We start from the raw sequence: 17237 nt of genomic DNA on the forward strand, positions 1-17237 counted from the left end.
TCAGTCTCTTCCTATGAGGTTGGTGACTGCTCATCTTGGACTAGGATCCACCCTGATGACCCTATTTTGTATCAATTGCTTCTTTAAAGGAATTATAATTCTGAAGTAGTTGGGCTAAGGACTCTAGTATAAGAAACTAGGGAGAGACATAACTCCCTCAAACCCTGTGAGAATCAGTTTCATACATATTCAGTCATTGTTGGGTGATTTACAAAAGCATAAAATATTTTATAGGAACAAGGGTGGTTTTCTAATTCACCAACAACTCACTTTTTAAGAAATTAGAAAAAAAAATCACACTATTTCAGGCCTAACTGGTTTGGATACTTTGCCTTGGAGGAAGTATCATTTACCTAATAAATATCAGTGATTACCGCTGGGTTCCCTTAGCTTCCAGCCAAGTTATCTGCTCACACGAGTCTCCTGGGCTTGTGCCAGCTCCTCTTCTCGTGGCAGAAGTCCGATGGAGTGGGGCTGTGCACATTCCAGGCCCACATCCTTTAAGGAACAGCCCTGAGGGTGCAGATGATGTTTACTGTTGTACATCCCTGCATGGCAACAAGAGTTGGTGTCACTCTTCTTCTAAAAGCTTCTTCCCGTGCCCCTCATCAGGGCCAGGTAGGAAAAGACGCCCTCAGCACACTTGCCCTGTGTATCTTAGTAGCCGATGATACCCGTGGGCTTGTTTTCAAAATACTGCCTGTTACAACTTGTGTAACTTGGAAGTGGACATATAAGTGCATCACGAAAAAAGTCTAATGAGATATATTGTCTCTTTTTCCTGCAGGCACCAAGGTGTAGTGCCCTGCCCTTCCCAGCCATTCAGAGTTTGTACAGGCAAGGGAACTAGCAGAATACGCACGCTCATACATCAGCGCTAGAGACCAAGAAGTGACTGGTATTATGCAACCTGAGGGAATATTGTGTTAGGAATCAGGGAGGGAAATCCTATGTGGCTGACTCCAAGAATTCCTCTGGAGATCTGGGTGATGCTACGACCTGCCATTGAGGATGAGACTCTGCCTAGAAACACCGAAATCCAAACAAGCATGCAAACAAAGTCCTTATTGGCAAATGGTTACATCAACTCTCATCAAAGGTGGGTAACTATGCAAATATTAACTCTACATCTGAAATGTACACTTATTTGTGAACAATGTGATAAGTGTGAGGTGGTTTTTTTTTTTTTTAAATTAGACCTAGAAAAGAGGGCTGGGAAGATGAATCATCAGGTAAAGCGCTTGCCACACAATGCGTTCAGTCCTCCAAATCAGTAAAAGAATTAAATAATTAATAAATTAAAAACCTAGAAACATCCTCTACTCCCAAACAACTAAGGGACATCGTTGTTGTTGCTGTTTATCTGATACTATGAACTATGTAACACACTTTTCTTGTCATGTCAAAGCTCCCAACTGCTGACTATTTACCAGTGCATACAAACCTCTATCCTATCAGCCTAGTGATGAGCTGAAGCTCAGAGCTGACCAGGTGCTCTCTGTTCACCCAGGCCCTTTAAAATAATTACAGTCTTCCATCTGTGCTATGGTAGTAAAGGGTAAAAAGACCCAGAATAGCAGTTCTTGTACCCTATATGCTAGGAAGCTCTAAGATAAACGTCAAGTTCAACTAGATAATGACACAGATAATTTTCATTTTCTCTTTTCCCTTTGTTCTTTCTGTTTTATAACCTTCATCTTAAATATCTTTTATGCAGAAGAATCACATGCTTTGTGGGGGGGAGCATTATAACATTTTGAGTTGTTGACATTAGAAGACTTGAAATATGAAATATATCCATACAGACATTGTCTTGATTGATTAAAAACTTAAAGGGTGACCACTCAAGAAGAATAGTAGACAGTCATGAAAAATGGTGAACAGACATGGTTAATTATATATTTTCCAGTATTCTTCACAATTATTTCTCCACGTGGACATCACTGTATTAAACCAGCCAATTGTAAAATGAATTTTTACAATATGAATGTAATCAGTAATAATCTGGTGGCTGTATTTCTTTACCTTTTCTAGTCCTCAATAACCACACAGAGACACAAAGACTTATTTCAAGCTACACCTCAATAGCTGAGCAGTTAATCTTAACCCCTTATGCCAGTCTGGCTACCTCCTTTCCCCATGATACTTACAGTTTATTATTGTTCTAGGTCTCTCTGCTTCAGATGTATCTTTCTACACTATCTTCTCAGAACCTTTCCTCCTGGTGACTAATCTGAATCCCCTCCCTCTCTCTTCTTACTCTGGATTATGGAAGTTTCCACCCTATTCTCTCTTTTCTCCCCACCCATTGGGTGATCAGAGTTTATTGACAAGGCAGAGAATAGATGGTGAGAGCTTTTTGCACAAATTTGAGAGAGGAGAGTCTTGACCTACACATTACAACGACCTGTCTGGACTGAAACAAGATATGAGGGCATTTGAATAACACAAGGATAGCCTTTACACAGTGTACCAAAACATTATGCTTACAAGCAATAATCAGTTGACAGATACATTACACCACTGAACAACGACAATGTGCAATAGTAACCAGCAGTGGAGACTTGGGAGCGTGTGAGTGTCTGTGACAAGGAACTGCAAGCGCATAACTCAAAGCTTATTTTAAAACACCCTCTTATTTCTATCCTAGCTTATTCCATTTTTTGAAGACTCACCAGTTTGTTGTAAATAGCATTTTAATTTTTTTTAAAAGACAGTCTCATCTAGTCTCATAAGCTCAGTGTGTAGCTCTGGATGACTAACCTGATTCTCCTGCCCACATCTCCTTAGTGTTGGGATTACTGGTGTAAGTCAACAGGCCCATTTTTAGTTGGCGCTGGGGATTAAATTCAGAACTTTTCTGCATATTAAGCAAGGACCCTACCATAGCCATAGCCCTTTGTTTTTAGTTTGAAGACAATAATGATTAGAAACAGCTCTGCTGTGGTTCAGAGTATAAAAAATCTACCTTATTTTATTTTATTTTATTTTATTTTATTTTATTTGTTTATGACTTACCTGTGTGAGGTCAAGTAGTATGGGTTCATGATAGCAGAGATCTGAAGAGGCTTGAGGCATCTGATATCCTTGGAGATGAAATTACGGATGCTTGTAAGCCTCTCACTCCCAGTGCAGATGCTGAGAACCCGAGTTATGTCCTCTGCAAGAGCAGTAAGTACTCCTAACTGCTGAGACTTCTCTCTGGACCTGTTTTGTTAGCAATTTGCAGATTTCTGGAAATATCAACTACATTTCAATTTTTTCTTTCTTAATTTTTTTCTTTTAAACAGAATTTATTCCATGAGTTATTTTATTTCATTTACATTTCAAATGTTTTCCCCTTTCCCAGTTTCCCCTCTTCAAACCCCCTATTCCATCTCCCCTTACCCTGCTTCTATGAGTGTGCTCCCCCACCCACCTACCCACTCCTGCCTCATTTCCCTAGCATTCCTCTATAGTGGGAATCAAGCCTTCATAGGACCAAGGACCTCCCCTCTCATTGATGCCAGATAAGGCCCCTTCAGCTCCTTCGGTCCTTCCCCTAACTCCTCCATTGGGGTCCCTGTGATAAGCTGTGAGCATCTGCATCTGTATTGGTCAGGATATGGCAGAGCCTCTCTGGAGACAGCAGTATCAGGCTCCTGAAAGCAAGAACTTTTTGGCATCTGCAGTAGTGTCTGGGTTTGGTGTCTGCATGTGGGATGGATCCCCGGGTGAAGCAGTCTCTGGATGGCCTTTCCTTCAGTCTCTGTTCCAAGTGTTTTTGTTGGCTGGGAATGCAACAGAATTGGTAGAGTGCTTGGTTAACACGTATGAAGCCCTGAGTTGGATCTTCAGCACCACATATACCTGGCATAGTCACACATGTCTTATAACCACAGCACTAGGGAGGTACAGCGCATAACTCAAAGCTTATTTTAAAACACCCTCTTATTTCTATCCTAGCTTATTCCATTTTTTGAAGACTCACCAGTTTGTTGTAAATAGCATTTTAATTTTTTTTAAAAGACAGTCTCATCTAGTCTCATAAGCTCAGTGTGTAGCTCTGGATGAAGGAAGGGAGGCTTCATTTTGGTTCACAGTTTGAGGGTACAGTTCACCATGGTGAGGAACTTCAAGCTGCTGGTTAAAGCATATCCATAGTCAGGACGAAGAGAGGAGGGGGAGGTTATACACAGTTCACGTTCTCCGTTTTATTCAGTTCAATACCACAATCTATAGACTGATGCTATCCATGGTCAACTTCAACCTCCATCGACTTGCTGTGGGATCTATCCCTACTGTGATTATAAATACTATCTAGTTGGTAATCAAAATTAACCATCACAGATGATCAGACAGTTTTAAACTAGTTTCCTGTTATAAATGGGAGATAAAACTGGCTCAGGCTCCTACTAATTATCCTCATGAGATATAATCAACTCGGCAGATAATGGTTATACAATAGCATGATTACCACAATGCAGATGAAGTTTTATGAAAGGAGAAAAGGGGAGAAAGTCAGTCATCAGGGAGGGAATCACAGGGAATGTGGAAAAGTTGTCTGTGAGCATGATTAAGAGAACCAGGTAGATGAACAGGGTATGTGAGGTGAGACAAGAGAGGGAGAAGCTGTTCGTACGTGGAGACCCAGCACATACTGGCATGGTTGGGGACTTGACAAATCTTTCTGTATAAAAATTACAAAGAAAAACTCTAAATTTATATCATGGCATTTGTAAGGAGAGAGAGTTAAAATACACACAAACCCATGCATACACACACACAAAATCATAGTAGGGAGTTGGAAATTAATGATTTTGAAGGAGGTTTTAGTGACAGTTAATTTGAAGAGAAAACTTATTTGCGTATGTGTGTTATATACGGATGATGTATGTGTACTTATACTTATGTATAGAAGCCGTAGGAGGGATCCTGTTCTATCAATTTCCACTTTCTTCTATTGAGCCAGGATCTCTCACTGAGTAGACTGGTGGCTAACAAGACCCAGTGATCTCTCTGGCTCCCCCCCCCCCCAATGCTGGGGTTATAAGCATTTGCACAGCCATACTCAAGAGTAAATTTTGAAACAGATCCATGAGATAGGTAAGGCTATTATAAAAATCAGTGTGCTGTCAAACATTGGCAATAGAAATTGGGGGAAAGGGATGTCTCAGAGCTAAATGCACAGGATGAAGGGGGCAGATAATAAGTTGAAGCTGCCAAAGGAGAACATGAATTCCTTCTACAATAATAGATGAATTTCAGAGACTTAGGGAAGATCAAATTTGTAGGTGAAAGCCTACAGAAGTTCAATGTTTTATGTGTTAAGATGTTTCTTGAACAAGATAAACCAGTTTCCTTTTCCTTAGGCAAAAGAGTCTGTGACCAAGAAAACAATAGGGGCAAATCAAAAATTCGTGAGCCAATGCCATTCAGTTGGCAGTCTAGGGACAGGATTGGAAAAAAACGCATCCCAGAGAAATGCAAACCGAAGAGAAGTGAATCACTGCCATTGCACAATAGTTGAGTCACTCTTGAGTCTGTCTCCTGATGATACTTGAAAAGGCGTGGTTTGGGGAGCATGGTGCTCAATGATACAACCCTAGATGGAGAGCTTGCCTGGCATGTGCTGGACAGTGTGGGTTCAGTTCTCACACTGACTACGTGAAGCTCTGTGGGAAGGCTGATAACGTAGTTAGTAAAGCAATCTACTAAGTGCATGACCAGCCAAGGAGAATTTTTTGTGGTGTGGTTCTAGGGAGCATACTACATGTTTCTGAGGAGAGTTTCCAGAGAGGGAGCCTCGCTGCTAAGAGGCTGGAAGTTCCTTCGAGGCAGGCAAAAGGTTTACCTGGTCTTGCCATCATGGAATTCCTGTATGGGCCCCTATCTGAGGAGGTTGGTGGTCCACTCGCTGGCATGTTGAATGGTCAGTTTTACAGTGTGAGTTGTTTTTCATCAGACTGGTCATTTGTGTAAGAGGTCATGGTCAATAGAGGTTAGGTGAGCAGATGTCTTTGGAAGGCATCCATCATGCATTGGTTTCCAAACGGTTTACATCAAATTATAAAAATGTGAGAGGGAGGAACTGTGTAAGGAGGGGACTTGGGGGAAGGGAGGGGTTGGGATCAGGATGTGAAATGAATAAATAAATTAATTAATAAAAATAAAAATAGATAAATAAACGATGATATTATAACTTTGCTGCTGTTGTTTTGTGACTTTTGTCTCTGCAAGCACTGCACAACAAAGCAAAAATCCTTGCAAAGGGACCGTGAAGCTTCGCGCTTTCTCTTTTCAGCCAGTGCCAAGAGATGGGCATCTCTCAGGACAACTGGCACCAACGCTGCAAGAGAAAACCCTACCACAAGAAGCCGAAGTATGAGCCAGGGCAGCATGCTGTCAACACTTAGACTGGCCCTTGCCGCATACACACAGTCTGAGTTCGAGTAGGCATTAAGAAGTACCCTGAGATTGGATGTGGTGAACTTTTTCTGGGGTTCTGAGTGTTGTACTCGCAAATCAAGGATCATCGACTTGTCTACAATGCATCCAATAATGAGCTTGTCCGCACCAAGGCCCTGGTGAAGAACGGCATTGTGCATATTGACAGCATACCTTACTGGCAGTGGTCCCACTATGCACTGCCCCTGGACCGCAAGAAGGGGGCCAAGCTGACTCTTGAGGAGGAAGAGATTTTAAACAAAACAAACAAACAAAAAAAAAAGATCAAAGAAAATTCAAAAGAAATACGACGAAAGGAAAAAGAATGCCCACATCAGCAGCCTCCTGGAGGGGCAGATCCAGCAGGGTAAGCTTCTCGCCTGCATTGCCTCTAAGCCCAGGCCAGTGTGGCAGAGTAGTCAGCTATGTGCGAGAAGACTAGGAGTTAGAGTTCTATCTGCGGAAGATCAAAGCCCGGCAAGGCAAATAAGCCATCCATTAGAGCTCGTGTAATAAAGGTGTTTGCTGTTCTATATGTTTTTAAAAAAGATCCTTGCAAGGCTGAAATGAATTCTTCACAAAGGTGGCCAGTGACCTTTTTAGTGGCCATTTGGTTTTGTTTGTTCTGTTTTCTGTTTGTTCTGTTTTCTCTTAAAGCTTTCGTATTCTCTCTGCTCCATTTGTTTAGGGTATCTTAGCTCATCTCCTCCACACCATCCTGCACATGGCTTTCACATCAGTCTTTTCTTCTTTTCTTTCTTTTACTATGTCATTGAAAAAAAAAATTTGTATGAGTATTTTTGGCTGCATGGATGTCTGCGTATCTGCTGTCCTCTGAGGCCAGAAGAAGGCATTGGGTCCCACAGATCTGGAATTACAGAGGGTTGAGGCATGGGTGCTGGGAGTTAAACCTGGGTCCTCTGGAAGGGTAGCGCTGAAATGGAGTCCTCTCGGAGAGTTATGTGCTAAGCTGTCTTTCCCGTCCACCAGTAGTAATAAAGATACGTTCACCTCCAATCATCTTACTCCTTATCACTTCCCTCCATCCACATGCACTTCNCCAAAGTACCTGTTCCCAATTCTTCATAGCAAGGATGGCGAAAGCGTGGGAACTGAAAAAATCTAAACTCAGTGCTGAGTTCTTGTAAAAAGTATTGTATTTTGCTCTCTGGGACCAATGTATGTGTAAGTTAAAATGGCAGACTACCAGTTCTTTCATATGCTTGAAGTTAATTGCAGTATGAGCCTACACAAGTCAACAACCTCACAGACCTTTTATTCCCTTCTTTTCTCCCATCTCCCTTCTCTCCTCTCTCCTCTCTCCTCTCTCCTCTCTCCTCTCTCCTCTCTCCTCTCTCCTCTCTCCTCTCTCCTCTCTCCTCTCTCCTCTCTCCTCTCTCCTCCTGGAGACTTTGCTTTTTTTTTTTTTTTATCATTTCTACTCAAATGTGATAGACCAGAGAAGAGACCTGGTCGGTCTAAATAAATTTCAGAGAGATGTGAAAAGTTATTTTAAAGTACACAACAAATGAACTGGATAATAACTAATAAATCCTTTATTGTCTTTACTTCAGGAGCTAAAGGCTTATTTACTATTTGTGAGTCCACATAAATAAACTTCCCTTTAAAGAGGAAGACTTTGGGTTTTGTCCAGAAATAAAGAGATCGTGTAATTCTAAACCTTGTGCACTCTGTAAAGATCCTCATCATGTATTGTGATAACATGCTAGTTTTGTTGCCAATATTTTAAATTCTTCTTTTGAGCTGTAAATATTATGGTGGTTTTGAAAAGTAATAGACCCTCAAAATGTAAAAGTTTGAATGCTTGGTTATGAGAAAGTGGCACTATATTAGGAGGTGTGGCCTTATTGTAGGAAGTGCCCTTGGAGGTGAACTTTAAGGTTTCAGAAGCTTAAACCAGGCAGAGTAGCGCTCTCTCTCTCTCTCTCTCTCTCTCTCTCTCTCTCTCTCTCTCTCTCTCTCTCCCTGCTGCCTCCTGATCAAGATGTAGAACTCTCAGCTTCTCTCTACCACCATACCTGACTGCATGCTGTTACACTTCCAGGCATTCTGATAATAGGCTAAACTTCTGAACTGTAATCTAGCCCTAACTAATGTTTTCCTTTATAATTTTTGCCATGGTCATGTTTGTTTCTTCACAGTAAGTCTAACTAAAAACAAAACTGCTTTGATCTATTTTTTAAAGTAGGAAGTATAATATATGTTTTATCTGTACAATAGTAGAATTTTTAGTCTCAGAAACTGAGAACAGAGAATGAGCAATGACATAGCAAAATCTAGTAGTGAGAATATTAATTTATTTTATTTTTGAGGATTGAATATAATTATTCAATTTCCCCCTTCCATTTACTCCTTTCAAATCTTCCCATATACTTTTTCTTACCTTCTTTAAAATTCATGACCTCTTTTTCATTAATTATTGTTATACACATATATGCATATGTATACTGCTATATATTCTTAAATATAGCCTGTTTGGTCTATGTAATGTTACTTGCCTGAATATTTTTAAGACAGGTAGTTTAGTATTGGAAAACCAGCCAGTGTGCTGTGCTCTGGGAAAGACGATTCCTCCTGCTGTCAACATCCCTTTGTTGTCTGTAGTTCTTTCTGTAGGGGTGAGGGTTCCTGGGCTTCTCTTCCTCCACTTTGGCTTGTCTATTATCGTCCTTGTTCAGCTCGGGCTTAGGCAGTCATATTGATGAGATTCTATGGTGTAGCTTTTGACATTCCTAAGAGACACAGCCTCACAGTAAACTCCCTGATCCTGGCTTCCACAATCCTCCCATCAATTTCCAGCAGTGCTCCCTAAACCTTGGGTGTGGGGTGGTTTATTGCTTGTGAGTTTTACCTTGTTTTGCTTTGTATTTAGACATATTGTGAAGGGGGACTGTGCTTCACAATACTGCATTTTGATTGGTTGTGTTTTTCTGTCATGATGTTTGTCTGTTACAAATCAAAGTTTCCTTGATGAGGGATGAGAACAATATTTATATAAGAGCAAATGTTTAGAATGTTAGAATAGGATTGTGCTGGTTTAGTAATGTGGTGGTTGTAGGTTCGCCTGTAAGATCCATGACTCCATCAATCCCATGTAATTGGCTAGTTTTCCAGTACAAGGCATGATTTCCCTCTTTTAGGTAGTTCTTAAGTCCAAGTAGAGAGCTCTGGGTTACCACCAAGGTGTGTGCAACAACACCACTATGATGGTCATTGTTGTAATGCATAGGTGTCATAACTGGTAGAACTGTCATTTGCCTTCTTCCTCTGGAAGCTTGTGTGGCACCTTCTGGTACCATGAAAGCTTCTGGAGGGGGTATTTAGGACAGGTCAGTTAAGGAGCTTCCAGGCCCTGTGTCAAAATGCAAAAGAAGGAAAACCAAGGGCAATAGCCTGTAATGTTTTATAATCTCTTGGGTAACCTTGACCCAAGATTAGGAAACTTAGTTAAACTGCATATATATATATATATATATATATATATATATATATATATATATATATATATCCTTATACACAGACTTACATGTGTTAAAAATTTTTGTTATAGTTTTTGCTTTTTTGACTGTTTTGGGTTTTAGGTGGATAATTAATATTCCTTCTCACCTCTTGGGACATCCTGGCTGCTATTTTTACCCTGCTCTCTCCTTCTTCTGTAACTATCTCCCTCGCCTCCTTATTTAGAGTCTGCCTTTCCCCTCATTTCCCTGATGAAACATTGGGATGAGGAAGCAATAGAGAGGGAAATAGCAGAACTCTGATTTTTGAAATGAGGGAAATTGGTCATTTCTCTTGAGATAACTATCAGTCTACAAGCACCACCCAATAGCCTTGGGAGAATGGCATACTCACTATCAGTTTCCAGCAAGTAAATGAGTCACTGGTGAGAAGCATCTTCAGTGTGCTACCTTTTCTCTCTACCACCCCAATGGCATGTTGCTATGGGCAAACACGTGGCTATCACTACTCATACAAGCCATCCTTGGTCTTCCAGCCCTTCCAAAAATCTGTGAATCATTTTGCCACTGTTTCCCTGACCCATAACTGTCTGCATGCCTTTCTGCCTCATAAAAGTGTGAGCTCATGCATTCAGCAAATAGTTACCCTATATTTCTGCTTTTTTGTTTGTTTGTTTGTTTGTTTTCGTCTTGTTTTGAGACAGGGTCTCATTATATAGACTTCTCTATTCTGGAACTCATACTACAGATCAGGCAACACTCAGACTCATAAAGATCCAAACTGCCTTTGCCTCCTGAGTGCCAGGGTTAAAGGTGTGCTTAGCCATATTCTTGTTTTTAATATGGACTTAACATATATGAGATTTCATAAATTACAACTAGCAAGTAAATAGAAAACTATTGCTTTTGTGTTATGCTATAATAGCAATTGGAAGTCTTAGCTTACTGAGCACTTTTCATTCTAGGACTTATATTAATTTTTGTAGGTTTATCATCTTTAATCTCTGTTGACAGTTGGAGGAGGTTGATATTAGTCTTCAGGATGACCCTACTACATTTCTGACTGTCCACTTCCAAACAGCTGAAAATTTGACTATGTGCCTTCCAACAAATTCCTGTATCAAATTTCCAAATGAAAGAATGAAGCCCTAGTACCTCCCAGTATGACTTTATTGGGAAACAGGGTCTTTGAAGATACAGTTAATGAGATAGTATGAGATTACACTGAAGTAGAGTGGATCAACAATCTAATCTGATGAGTACCCTAATAAAGAGAGAAAATATGAATATAGATACACACATGCACAAATACACACACACACACACACACGGTGGGGGGGGGGGCTGAGGCAGATACAGAGACAGAGAATATATCAGCTCAGGAGCTGAATTATATTGCCATCAGCCATATACTGCTTCCCAGCAACTAGAGAAGTCCTGAAATATATCTGTCTCTGTCGCCTTCAGAGGAATCATTAGTAAGCTATATTGAATTTCATGGCTTGCCAGCCACACCTTAGGAAAACAATACAAAATGTGTCCTTCACACACACACACACACACACACACACACACACACACACACACACACACACACCTGTTGGCCAAGGCTTTGCAGGGTGATGCTTTTCTGCAGTGTTCCATACACTGTGTCTGCATCAGCATTAGCAGCATTCCAGACACACAAATGTTGAGACCTGGAGCAGCATTTATGGTAACTTCTCACTTGTGAGTGTCTGGTATCTAGAACAGAATCACAAGATCAGAGGCCCATTCCTGGGTGGCAGCCTTGTTAATTCTTTTCTTTCTGGGAGCTGAATCCTAAATTCATATTCGGATAGTTTTTAGAGGGGGAGCCTTTGAGGACTAATTACACTTCAGTGAGGTCATAATTCCTTGGTGGAAGTAGAGACTTTATAAGAAAACAAAGATGCCTGAGCTGGCACAGCTTACTTTGCCACAGGACACCCTCCATCATGTTGAAACAGGTAAGAACATGATAGGAACATAAACTCAAGACCAGATAATACTTCTTAGATTTTCTTCCCCTAATTACTTGTGATCACGTAACTACTGTCGGCCTAAGGGATGTGAGCAGAAGTACTACGTGAAATCAACCGCTTTTCTATTTCCTACTGATCCCATTGAGAACAGATACCTTGGCAAGCGACAAGGAAGCCACGTCAACAGAACCCAGGTTTCTGGTGACTTCTCAGTACAAACTGATTTGCTATGAACTGCTTGCCTTCAAAACTTGTGTAAAAGACAAACACACAAAACGTAAAGTCACCAACTTAGCCATATGATAGCAATAGATGCAGTCTTTATTATATTGTTCCTTGCCCAAGTAATCTCCCCCACCCTTGCCATACTTCAGCTCATCCAATTTAAGAAGCCTCTACTACTCTCTTTGAAATATTTTTTAATATTGGCTTTAGCATGTGTATCTGGGCATAGTGGTACTTTTCTGAGGTACAACACTAAAGAAGCTCCACAAGGTTTTGTGCTTGAGGCTAACCAGGTGTAGGTAATAAGACCCTGCATCAGCACACACACACACACACACACACACACACACACACACACACACACACACCATATACAGACATATGTACGCACACACATATGTGAGAAAACTATTTGTTTTCTATTGTTCATAACTAGGTAACATGTTGTAAGCAAAGTTAAGGTGAGAACTCATGGTTTCTGTAGGCAAAGTTCAAATGGTCTCACATCTCTTCCATGGCTACCAGCTGGGCATTGACAGGTAACCCAGGCATATGACACCCCTCAAGAAGAGACTCTGGACATTAAAACACATAGGCAACCACACACACTTAAGGTAGACAATGTAGACTGATACTACATCAGGTAGTCTAGAATCACTGTTTTTGAGACTCAATAGCAAACCAGTTGTTCAGGACTCCTAAAATTGTTTGAAATAAGTAATCAGTTAATTTCATCGTTTATAAAGTAATAATCAAATGAGATCTCATTATTTAACAGTTTCCTGACTCCTTGATTACATATTTTTTTGGTGCCATTTATGTCCATAGGGAATTTCAGGTAAGAATTTTAAAATTCGAAGAGTAATAACTACCTTGAAGAAGTCCAGGGTGTTTTTGATGACAAGCTTAAAGACAGAGCTGAGAGGGCTCTGAAGTGTGCTACTGGAGAATATGAACAGCCCTGGATTCTGTCACTGAGGGCACAGAGAAGTAGTATAAACAGACTGCCTGACGGATGGCAAGGTTGCCCTAAAATAGCAATAGTACACCAGCTTCAGTGAGCATCCTCAAAAGGACAGGCAGTGCGGTGCCCCTGACTGGGTAAGACTGAAAATAGAATCATAGCATAACTATAAAACGACAGCATTTTCATCACAGAGACAACACTCAGCCGTAGCAGCTAGAAAATCATTCCAGAACAATTGTATAAGCCCTGTAAGGATTCTAGTGCCACGTGAGTGATCTGACATCATCACGGAAAAGACCTGCATCCGAGCCGAGAGACCTGGAACCCCAGAAGCAGGCATGACTGGCCCTCTCCTAATCTGCTCTAGAATGTGCATTTCTGTTTGAGCACCTCCATGGCACTATGAAATGGACTAAGAAACAGCGTTCTGCAGAGGAAAGGCAAAGTCAGACTGGACATGCTGAGAAAAGAATTCCCAAAGTTCAGTTGAAAACCAAGGAACAGAAGCAAGAGAAACATCAAGAATTTCACAAAGATAGCTTTAAAAGACAGAAGAAAAATAGGGGGTGCAGTGGAGAGTGTGAGGACCATCCTGGGACAAATGATGACTGATGACCTTCCCACCAGTGGACCTTCAAGGGAGTCAAAATGAAAAAAGTACAATATAATTTTCATGAACTGTTGATTCGCTTTTGACTATATAAAATTCAGATATGAGTTATTGTAATCAATGTCATTTATTTCGTTAATTAATAAATAACTTTATTTTTAACCTTTTAAACTAAATTAAGTTATCTAGCTAGGGCACCTTGGCACTACCCAACCGTGTGGGCACCTATCTTAGTCAGGATCTCAACCTCTGTGATGAACACCATGAACAAGCAAGTTGGGGAAGAAAATGTTTCGTTGTTGTATACATCCACATTGTAGTCCACCCCTGAGGCATCAGAACAGGAAGTCAAGCAGGGCCGGAACCTAGAGACAGGAGCTAATGTAGAGGCGAGGCCATGAGACGGTGCTTCTTACTGGCTTCTCTTCATGGCTTGTTCAGCTTGCTTTCTTATAGAACCCAGGACCACCAGCCCAGGGATGGCATCACCCACAGTGGGCTGGGTCTTCCCTTATGAATCACTAATGAAGAAAATGCCCAGCCAAGTGGTAGTAGTGAACACCTTTAATCCCAGCACTAGGAAGGCAGAGGCAGAAAGATCTCTATGAGTTTGAGGCCAGTCAGGTCTACAGAGTTCCAGGACAGCCATTTTCTACACAGAGAAAACTTATCTCAGAAAGAAAGAAAGAAAGAAAGAAAGAAAGAAAGAAAGAAAGAAAGAAAGAAAGAAAGAAAGAAAAAGAAAGAAAAGAAAGAAAGACCCTACACCCAGATCTTCTGGGGACATTTTCTCAATTGAAGTTCCTTTGGTGATTCAGACATCTCTAGCTTTTGTGAAATTTACATAAAACTAACACAGCAGCCTTGGCCCTTGAATGTCCAAGGCCTTGGGATGAACTAGCCAAAGACTTAATATCTCCAAGCCCTGATAGGACAGCACTTATCACGGCTTAGATTCTAAGCTGTAGAAGCCAGCTGATGGCTACTGACACTTAACATGAGGTTTTTTTTTTTTTGCTCTAGACTTTAACAATAAATGACCTAAGCATTTAGCATGAATTGAAATTCTTGACTTCCAGCAGCAAAGCAGCAGCCAGTAGCAGGAAGAAACAGAAGAAGGTGTCCCTGCTAGTGATATAGTTCTTGTGTTCATCATGTGACCATTAATACTAGTAGTGCTTTAAGAATATTTAATTCTTGGCAAATATACTTGAGAAGAGTGTTGGGTCATTTTAAGCATTTCTATACTGTTGAATAGGACTTACCATTCCTGACATTTAATCTTGATGACCTGACATTCTACTAATCTTTAAATCCCAAGTTAACTCTCTGCCAGTAGCATCAAAGAAAGCAAGATTAAAATTCATAACTCAACTATTTTATTACAGCCAATAATTCCAAATGACAAAAAATGTTGGTGGTAATGAGTGAGAAAATCAGAAGGAAATAGGAACAAGTAAATATCTTGATGTACTAACTTTAATAAACTAAAAATAATTTTAGATTACAATGATACCTTAAAAGAAGATAAAACAACTTTTAAAATTATGTTGTAGCTTCTTTTTTTTCAATGTTTTATTAGATATTTTTTTCATTTACATTTCAAATGCTATCCTGAATCCCCAAAGTCCCCTATACCTTCCCTTTCCCCCCGCCCTGCTCCTCTACCCACCCACTTCCACTTCTTGGCCCTGGCATTCCCCTCTATGGAGCATATAAAGTGTGCAAGACCAAGGGGCCTCTCTTCTAAATGATGGTCAACTAGGCCATCTTCTGCTACATATGCAGCTAGAGACACAAGCTCTTGGGGTACTGGTTAGCTCATATTGTTGTTCCACCTATAGGGTTGCAGACACCTTCAGTTCCTTGGGTACTTTCTCTAGCTCCTCTATTGGGGGCCCTGTGTTTCATCCAATAGATGACTGTGAGCATCCACTTCTGTATTTTCCAGGCACTGGTCTAGCCTCACAAGAGACAGCTATGTCAGGGTCCTTTCAGCAAAATCTTGCTGGCATGTGCAATAGTGTCTGCATTTGGTGGCTGATTATGGGATAGATTCCCAGATGGGGTAGTCTCTGGATAGTCTATCCTTTCGTCTTAGCTCCAAATGTTGTTTCTGTAACTCCTTCCATGGGTATTTTGTTCCCTGTTCTGAGGAATGAAGTATCCACAGGTTGATCTTCCTTCTTCTTGATTTTCTTGTGTTTTGCAAATTGTATCTTGGATATTCTAAGTTTCTGAGCTAATATACATTTATCAGTGAGTTATGCTGTAGCTTCTACACAAACATCTTCATCCCCACTACATCTAAAGCCCACACATGAATTCCATTATTAAGACATAAATTAAGTTTTTGAAATGGAGTAAGACTGAGGATGAAGTAGAGTAAGAATTGGGGTACAGATGAAGCAGAATTAGAAATGGGAGGAAGGACCACTCATGGATCATGAATGGTTAGGGATAGGCTCAGAGGAAGCTAACACATGTGTAAATGCACATTGAAACTTGCTCATGTGATTCAGCTAAATGGTGTCTTATATTCAAAGAACAATAGTAAGTGTATAGGCAGAGGCCGAATCTTCGTAATTTCAAGGCTAGTCTGGTCTATGTAGACAGTTCCAGTTCTATATGTAATCATATACATATAGAGACTGGAGTGAACCCTTTATGCCAGATTGTTAAACAAGCTTCAATACTCCAGAGACTGGACTAATGGTAAGAAAAGGGCTATGGAGATGTTTAACCACATTAGAGATGTAGTAATCTTATATCTAGAATGTGTTAAGATGATTAATATCAAACACCATTTTGAAATGCATTATGCCATTCTTTGAGTTCTTTTAATAATAATACTCCAAATCCATCATAAAATTGTAATTAATCACCTTTATTGATGTGCCAATCAATCCATGAATCTTTGTGGCTTACAATGACAACCATTAAAAATGTCCTCATGTCATTTTTAGTACTGTGGGTCATCTGCCATAGCTCTGTTCCACAGGATTTAGGATTAAGGAGCAGTCTCTACTCAGGACATGCATTCTCCTTGAAGGAATTTAGTGGTACATGCAATAATTCTTTTTTTTTTATATAACTAAACATTCTCACTTCAATGGATATATCTTCAGGGATCATGAATATTTTACTTGAAAATGAAAGCATCTAAAATTATATTATTCCTGAAAAGGCTAAAGATGGAGAAAAAAACAGTTGATAACAATAATGGACAACTTTAACACTACAGAAATGTCCAGGAAGAAATCATTTGTTCCAATGAGATTCTCATTTTATTTATTATTTATTACACATGTAATATGTATATATAATAAATACAACCTGCTCAGTCTGTATAATGTTACTTGTATGTACACTTTCAGGGCTGGCCAGCAGGTCTGAGATAACCAGCTGAGGTGCTCTTCCCTCCCACTCTCAGCATTCCTTAGTCCCTTGTGTAGGTTGAGGCCTCATAGTCTTTTCCCAATCTGCTTTGCCATATCTATTGCTGCTGTTCTTGTTCAGTCACATTG

At 40.3% G+C, this 17237-nt stretch overlaps 1 pseudogene; it reads left to right on the plus strand.

Moving 5' to 3' along the window:
* Positions 1-6296: 6296 nt before the first annotated feature.
* Positions 6297-6916, plus strand: LOC110322509 (annotated as a pseudogene).
* The last annotated feature ends 10321 nt before the right edge of the window (positions 6917-17237 follow it).

Source organism: Mus pahari, chromosome 5, assembly GCF_900095145.1.
Source record: "Mus pahari chromosome 5, PAHARI_EIJ_v1.1, whole genome shotgun sequence".
Lineage (NCBI taxonomy): Eukaryota > Metazoa > Chordata > Mammalia > Rodentia > Muridae > Mus > Mus pahari.